Below are 8,806 nucleotides of genomic sequence, written 5' to 3'. Positions count from 1 at the left end.
GCTCTACAGGTGTCTCCAAAGGTGAATGTTGGGTTGGCGTATTTCGAGATTAGGATTTGTCACTCTGATTGTCGGAGAGGTATCTCTGGGCCCTCTCGGTAATGCACATCACATAAGCCTTGCAAGCATTACAACTAATGAGTTAGTTGCAAGATGATGTATTACGAAACGAGTAAAGAGACTTGCCGGTAACGAGATTGAACTAGGTATTGAGATACCGACGATCGAATCTCGGGCAAGTAACATACCGATGACAAAGGGAACAACGTATGTTGTTATGCGGTCTGACCGATAAAGATCTTCGTAGAATATGTAGGAGCCAATATAAGCATCCAAGTTCCTCTATTGGTTATTGACCGGAGACGTGTCTCGGTCATGTCTACATTGTTCTCGAACCCGTAGGGTCCGCACGCTTAAGGTTTCGATGACAGTTATATTATGAGTTTATGAGTTTTGATGTACCAAAGTTAGTTTGGAGTCCCGGATGTGATCACGGACATGACGAGGAGTCTCGAAATGGTCGAGACATAAAGATTTATATATTGGACGGCTATATTCGGACACCGGAAGTGTTCCGGGTGATTTCGGAGAAAACCGGAGAGCCGGAGGGTTACCGGAACCACCCCGGGAGAAGTAATGGGCCATATGGGCCTTAGTGGAGAAAGAGAGGGGCAGCCAAAGGTGGGCCGCACACCTCCTCCCCCCTGGTCCAAATTGGACTAGGAGAGGGGGGCGGCGCCCCCCTTTCCTTCTCCTTCCCCACTTCCTTCCCCCTCCTAGTAGGAGTACTACTCCTACTAGGAGGAGGACTCCTCCTTGGCGCGCCTATAGGGCCGGCCGGCCTCCTCCCCTTGCTCCTTTATATACAGGGACAGGGGGCACCCCTAGACACAGAAGTTGATCCACGTGATCATATTCTTAGCCGTGTGCGGTGCCCCCTTCCACCATAATCCTCGATAATATTGTAGCGGTGCTTAGGCGAAGCCCTGCGACAGTAGTACATCAAGATCGTCACCACGCCATCATGCTGACGGAACTCTTCCCCGACACTTTGCTGGATCGGAGTCCGGGGATCGTCATCGAGCTGAACGTGTGCTAAAACTCGGAGGTGCCGTAGTTTCGGTGCTTGATCGGTCGGGCCGTGAAGACGTACGACTACATCAACCGCGTTGTGCTAATGCTTCCGATGTCGGTCTACAAGGGTACGTAGATCACACTCTCCCCTCTCGTTGCTATGCATCACCATGATCTTGCGTGTGCATAGGAAATTTTTTGAAATTACTGCATTCCCCAACAGTGGCATCCGAGCCAGGTTTTATGTGTTGATGTTATATGCACGAGTAGAACACAAGTGAGTTGTGGGCGATATAAGTCATACTGCTTACCAGCATGTCATACTTTGGTTCGGTGGTATTGTTGGACGAAGTGGCCCGGACCGACATTACGCGTACACTTACGCGAGACCGGTTCTCCCGACGTGCTTTGCACAAAGGTGGCTAGCGGGTGACAGTTTCTCCAAACTTTAGTTGAACCGAGTGTGGCTACGCCCGGTCCTTGCGAAGGTTAAAACAGCACCAACTTGACAAACTATCGTTGTGGTTTTGATGTGTAGGTGAGATTGGTTCTTGCTTAAGCCCGTAGCAGCCACGTAAAACTTGCAACAACAAAGTAGAGGACGTCTAACTTGTTTTTGCAGGGCATGTTGTGATGTGATATGGTCAAGACATGATGCTAAATTTTATTGTATGAGATGATCATGTTTTGTAACCAAGTTATCGGCAACTGGCAGGAGCCACATGGTTGTCGCTTTATTGTATGCAATGCAATTGCGCTGTAATGCTTTACTTTATCACTAAACAGTAGCGATAGTCGTGGAAGCATAAGATTGGCGAGACGACAACGATGCTGTGATGGTGATCAAGGTGTCGCGCTGGTGACGATGGTGATCACGATAGTGCTTCGAAGATGGAGATCACAAGCACAAGATGATGATGGCCATATCATATCACTTATATTGATTGCATGCGATGTTTATCTTTTATGCATCTTATCTTGCTTTGTTTGACGGTAGCATTTTAAGATGATCTCTCACTAATTATCAAGAAGTGTTCTCCCTGAGTATGCACCGTTGCGAAAGTTCTTCGTGCTGAGACACCACGTGATGATCGGGTGTGATAGGCTCTATGTTCAAATACAACGGGTGCAAAACAGTTGCACACGCAGAATACTCAGGTTATACTTGACGAGCCAAGCATATACAGATATGGCCTTGGAACACGGAGACCGAAAGGTCGAGCGTGAATCATATAGTAGATATGATCAACATAACGATGTTCACCAATGAAACTACTCCATCTCACGTGATGATTGGACATGGTTTAGTTGATTTGGATCACGTAATCACTTAGAGGATTAGAGGGATGTCTATCTAAGTGGGAGTTCTTTAGTAATATGATTAATTGAACCTAAATTTATCATGAACTTAGTACCTGATAGTATCTTGCTTGTCTATGTTTGATTGTAGATAGATGGCCCGTGCTGTTGTTCCGTTGAATTTTAATGCGTTCCTTGAGAAAGCAAAGTTGAAAGATGATGGTAGAAATTACACGGACTGGGTCCGTAACTTGAGGATTATCCTCATTGCTGCATAGAAGAATTACGTCTTGGAAGCACCGCTGGGTGCCAGGCCTGCTACTGGAGCAACACCAGATGTTATGAACGTCTGGCAGAGCAAAGCTGATGACTACTCGATAGTTCAGTGTGCCATGCTTTACGGCTTATAATCGGGACTTCAACGACGTTTTGAACGTCATGGAGCATATGAGATGTTCCAGGAGTTGAAGTTAATATTTCAAGCAAATGCCCGAATTGAGAGATATGAAGTCTCCAATAAGTTCTATAGCTGCAAGATGGAGGAGAACAGTTCTGTCAGTGAGCATATACTCAAAATGTCTGGGTATAATAATCGCTTGATTCAATTGGGAGTTAATCTTCCAGATGATTGCGTCATTGACAGAATTCTCCAATCACCGCCACCAAGCTACAAGAGCTTCGTGATGAACTATAATATGCAAGGGATGAATAAGACTATTCCCAAGCTCTTCGTAATGCTGAAAGCTGCGGAGGTAGAAATCAAGAAGGAGCATCAAGTGTTGATGGTCAATAAGACCACTAGTTTCAAGAAAAAGGGCAAAGGGAAGAAGAAGGGGAACTTCAAAAAGAACAGCAAGCAAGTTGCTACTCAAGAGAAGAAACCCAAACCTGGACCTAAGCCTGAAACTGAGTGCTTCTACTGCAAGCAGACTGGTCACTGGAAGCGGAACTGCCCCAAGTATTTGGCGGATAAGAAGGATGGCAAGGTGAACAAAGGTATATGTGATATACATGTTATTGATGTGTACCTTACTAATGCTTGCAGTAGCACCTGGGTATTTGATATTGGTTCTGTTGCTAATATTTGCAACTAGAAACAGGGACTACGGATTAAGCGAAGATTGGCTAACGACGAGGTGACGATGCGCATGGGAAATGGTTCCAAAGTCGATGTGATCGCGGTCGGCACGCTACCTCTACATCTACCTTCGGGATTAGTATTAGACCTAAATAATTGTTATTTGGTGCCAGCGTTAAGCATGAACATTATACCTGGATCTTGTTTGATGCGAGACGGTTATTCATTTAAATCAGAGAATAATGGTTGTTCTATTTATATGAGTAATATCTTTTATGGTCATGCACCCTTAAAGAGTGGTCTATTCTTATTAAATCTCGATAGTAGTGACACACATATTCATAATGTTGAAGCCAAAAGATGCAGAGTTAATAATGATAGTGCAACTTATTTGTGGCACTGCCGTTTGGGTCATATCGGTGTAAAGCGCATGAAGAAACTCCATACTTATGGGCTTTTGGAACCACTTGATTATGAATCACTTGGTACTTGCGAACCGTGCCTTATGGGTAAGATGACAAAAACACCGTTCTCCAGTACTATGGAGAGAGCAACAGATTTGTTGGAAATCATACATACAGATGTATGTGGTCCGATGAATGTTGAGGCTCATGGCGGATATCATTATTTTCTCACTTTCATAGATGACTTAAGCAGATATGGGTATATCTACTTAATGAAACATAAGTCTGAAACGTTTGAAAAGCTCAAAGAATTTCAGAGTGAAGTTGAAAATCATCGTAACAAGAAAATAAAATTCCTACGATCTGATCGTGGAGGAGAATATTTGAGTTACGAGTTTGGTGTACATTTGAAACAATGTGGAATAGTTTCGCAACTCACGCCACCCAGAACACCACAACGTAATGGTGTGTCCGAACGTCGTAATCGTACTTTACTAGATATGGTGCGATCTATGATGTCTCTTACTGATTTACCGCTATCGTTTTGGGGATATGCTCTAGAGACGGTCGCATTCACGTTAAATAGGGCACCATCAAAATCCGTTGGGACGACGCCTTATGAACTATGGTTTGGCAAGAAGCCAAAGTTGTCATTTCTGAAAGTTTGGGGTTGCGATGCTTATGTGAAAAAGCTTCAACCTGATAAGCTCGAACCCAAATCGGAGAAATGTGTCTTCATAGGATATCCAAAGGAAACTATTGGATACAACTTCTATCATAGATCTGAAGGCAAAACTTTTGTTGCTAAATTCGGAAACTTTCTAGAGAAGGAGTTTCTCTCGAAAGAAGTGAGTGGGAGGAAAGTAGAACTTGATGAGGTAACTGTACCTGCTCCATTATTGGAAAGTAGTACATCACAGAAACCAGTTTCTGTGACACCTACACCAATTAGTGAGGAAGCTAATGATGATGATCATGAATCCTCAGAACAAGATACTACTGAACTTCGTAGATCAACCAGAGTAAGATCCGCACCAGAGTGGTACGGTAATCCTGTTCTGGAAGTCATGCTACTAGATCATGATGAACCTACGAACTATGGAGAAGTGATGGTGAGCCCAGATTCCGCAAAATTGCTTGAAGCCATGAAATCTGAGATGGGATCCATGTATGAGAACAAAGTATGGACTTTGGTTGACTTGCCCAATGATCGGCAAGCAATTGAGAATAAATGGATCTTTAAGAAAAAGACTGACACTGACGGTAATGTTACTGTCTACAAAGCTCGACTTGTCGCAAAAGGTTTTCGACAAGTTGAAGGGATTGACTACGATGAGACCTTCTCACCCATAGCGATGCTTAAGTCTGTCCGAATCATGTTAGCAATTGCCGCATTTTATGATTATGAAATTTAGCAGATGGATGTCAAAACTGCATTCCTGAATGGATTTCTGCAAGAAGAGTTGTATATGATGCAACCGGAAGGTTTTGTCAATCCTAAGGGAGCTAACAAAGTGTGCAAGCTCCAGCGATCCATTTATGGACTGGTGCAAGCCTCTCAGAGTTGGAATAAACACTTTGATAGTGTGATCAAAGCATTTGGTTTTATACAGACTTTTGGAGAAGCCTGTATTTACAAGAAAGTGAGTGGGAGCTCTATAGAATTTCTAATATTATATGTAGATGACATATTACTAATTGGAAATGATATATAATTTCTGGATAGCATAAAAGGATACTTGAATAAAAGTTTTTCGATGAAAGACCTCGGTGAAGCTGCCTACATATTGGGCATCAAGATCTATAGAGACAGATCGAGACGCTTAATTGGACTTTCACAAAGCACATACCTTGACAAAGTTTTGAAAAGGTTCAAAATGGATCAAGCAAAGAAAGGATTCTTGCCTGTGTTACAAGGTGTGAAATTGAGTAAGACTCAAAGTCCGACCAATGCAGAAGATAGAGAGAAAATGAAAGATGTTCCCTATGCTTCAGCCATAGGCTCTATCATGTATGCAATGTTGTGTACCAGACCTGATGTGTGTCTTGCTATAAGTCTAGCAGGGAGGTACCAAAGTAATCCAGGAGTGGATCATTGGACAGCGGTCAAGAACATCCTGAAATACCTGAAAAGGACTAAGGATATGTTTCTCACATATGGAGGTGACAAAGAGCTCATCGTAAATGGTTACGTTGATGCAAGCTTTGACACTGATCCGGACGATTCTAAATCGCAAACCGGATATGTGTTTACATTAAACGGTGGAGCTGTCAGTTGGTGCAGTTCTAAACAAAGCGTTGTGGCGGGATCTACATGTGAAGCGGAGTACATAGCTGCTTCAGAAGCAGCAAACGAAGGACTCTGGATGAAGGAGTTCATATCCGATCTAGGTGTCATACCTAGTGCATCGGGTCCAATGAAAATCTTTTGTGACAATACTGGTGCAATTGCCCTGGCAAAGGAATCCAGATTTCACAAGAGAACCAAGCACATCAAGAGACGCTTCAATTCCATCCAGGATCTAGTCCAGGTGGGAGACATAGAGATTTGCAAGATACATATGGATCTGAATGTTGCAGACCCGTTGACTAAGCCTCTTCCACGAGCAAAACATGATCAACACCAAAACTCCATGGGTGTTAGAATCATTACTGTGTAATCTAGATTATTGACTCTAGTGCAAGTGGGAGACTGAAGGAAATAATGTTATTATTTTATTTCCTTATATCATGATAAATGTTTATTATTCATGCTAGAATTGTATTATTCGGAAACATAATACTTGTGTGAATACATAGACAAACCAAACGTCACTAGTATGCCTCTACTTGACTAGCTCGTTAATCGAAGATGGTTATGTTTCCTAACCATAGACATGTGTTGTCATTTGATTAATGGGATCACATCATTAGGAGAATAATGTGATTGACATGACCCATTCCATTAGCTTAGCACCCGATTGTTTAGTATGTTGCTATTGCTTTCTTCATGACTTATACATGTTCCTATGACTATGAGATTATGCAACTCCCGTTTACCGGAGGAACACTTTGTGTGCTACCAAATGTCACAACGTAACTGGGTGATTATAAAGGAGCTCTACAGGTGTCTCCAAAGGTGAATGTTGGGTTGGCGTATTTTGAGATTAGGATTTGTCACTCTGATTGTCGGAGAGGTATCTCTGGGCCCTCTCGGTAATGCACATCACATAAGCCTTGCAAGCATTACAGCTAATGAGTTAGTTGCAAGATGATGTATTACGAAACGAGTAAAGAGACTTGCCAGTAACGAGATTGAACTAGGTATTGAGATACCGACGATCGAATCTCGGGCAAGTAACATACCGGTGACAAAGGGAACAACGTATGTTGTTATGCGGTCTGACCGATAAAGATCTTCGTAGAATATGTAGGAGCCAATATGAGCATCCAGGTTCCGCTATTGGTTATTGACCGGAGACGTGTCTCGGTCATGTCTACATTGTTCTCGAACCCGTAGGGTCCGCACGCTTAAGGTTTCGATGACAGTTATATTATGAGTTTATGAGTTTTGATGTACCGAAGTTAGTTTGGAGTCCCGGATGTGATCACCGACATGACGAGGAGTCTCGAAATGGTCGAGACATAAAGATTGATATATTGGATGGCTATATTCGGACACCGGAAGTGTTCCGGATGATTTCGGAGAAAACCGGAGAGCCGGAGGGTTACCGGGACCACCCCGGGAGAAGTAATGGGCCATATGGGCCTTAGTGGAGAAAGAGAGGGGCAGCCAAAGGTGGGCCGCGCGCCTCCTCCCCCTGGTCCGAATTGGACTAGGAGAGGGGGGGGCGGCGCCCCCCTTTCCTTCTCCTTCCCCACTTCCTTCCCCCTCCTAGTAGGAGTCCTACTCCTACTAGGAGGAGGACTCCTCCTTGGCGCGCCTATAGGGCCGGCCGGCCTCCTCCCCTTGCTCCTTTATATACAGGGACAGGGGGCACCCCTAGACACACAAGTTGATCCATGTGATCATATTCTTAGCCGTGTGCGGTGCCCCCTTCCACCATAATCCTCGATAATATTATAGCGGTGCTTAGGCGAAGCCCTGCGACGGTAGTACATCAAGATCATCACCACGCCGTCGTGCTGACGGAACTCTTCCCCAACACTTTGCTGGATCGGAGTCCAGGGATCATCATCGAGCTGAACGTGTGCTAAAACTCGGAGGTGCCATAGTTTTGGTGCTTGATCGGTCGGGCCGTGAAGACGTACGACTACATCAACTTCGTTGTGCTAACGCTTCTGCTGTCGGTCTACAAGGGTACGTAGATCACACTCTCCCCTCTCATTGCTATGCATCACCATGATCTTGCGTGTGCATAGGAATTTTTTTTGAAATTACTACGTTCCCCAACAATAGAAGCTAGTCCATTCCGTTTCACATAAGAGGGGTTAGAGTAAGCATAAGAGTATGCAGAGAAATTCTTCGAGGACTTATGGACATAATGATTTGAAGAATAATGCACATATCCATAATCCTTAGATCTTCCCTGCGAAACAGACGGGTTAGCACGATGATGTTCATATGAGGACTTTGATCCATATGAAGAATTTGATCTGGGGTTCCTATTCTTCACAGGTGGCGTCATGATGACATTCACCTGAAGATTTTCAAGGCGTCTTTTGGGAACGCAGATTTTCTTCATAGGGGAGCCGTTCTTGCAGTTAGTGCCAACATATCTAGCAAATACTTCACCATTCTGATTTTTGAATAGCTTATAGTTGGAGTCAATTGACTCATCATCAGAATGAGGAGATTCACATGCAAATCCAGATAAGTTAGATGGATCAACTGGAGGTCCCTTTGCAGCAACCCATGTAGTTTTGCGGTACTGCTCGGGCTTCCAATATGTACCATCAACATTGAGTTTCCTCTCAAAGGCGATACCCTCTTTCCTAGGGTTCCTGTTGA

Source organism: Triticum aestivum, chromosome 7A, assembly GCF_018294505.1.
Source record: "Triticum aestivum cultivar Chinese Spring chromosome 7A, IWGSC CS RefSeq v2.1, whole genome shotgun sequence".
NCBI lineage: Eukaryota > Viridiplantae > Streptophyta > Magnoliopsida > Poales > Poaceae > Triticum > Triticum aestivum.
Note: the sequence above shows the minus strand (reverse complement) of the source record.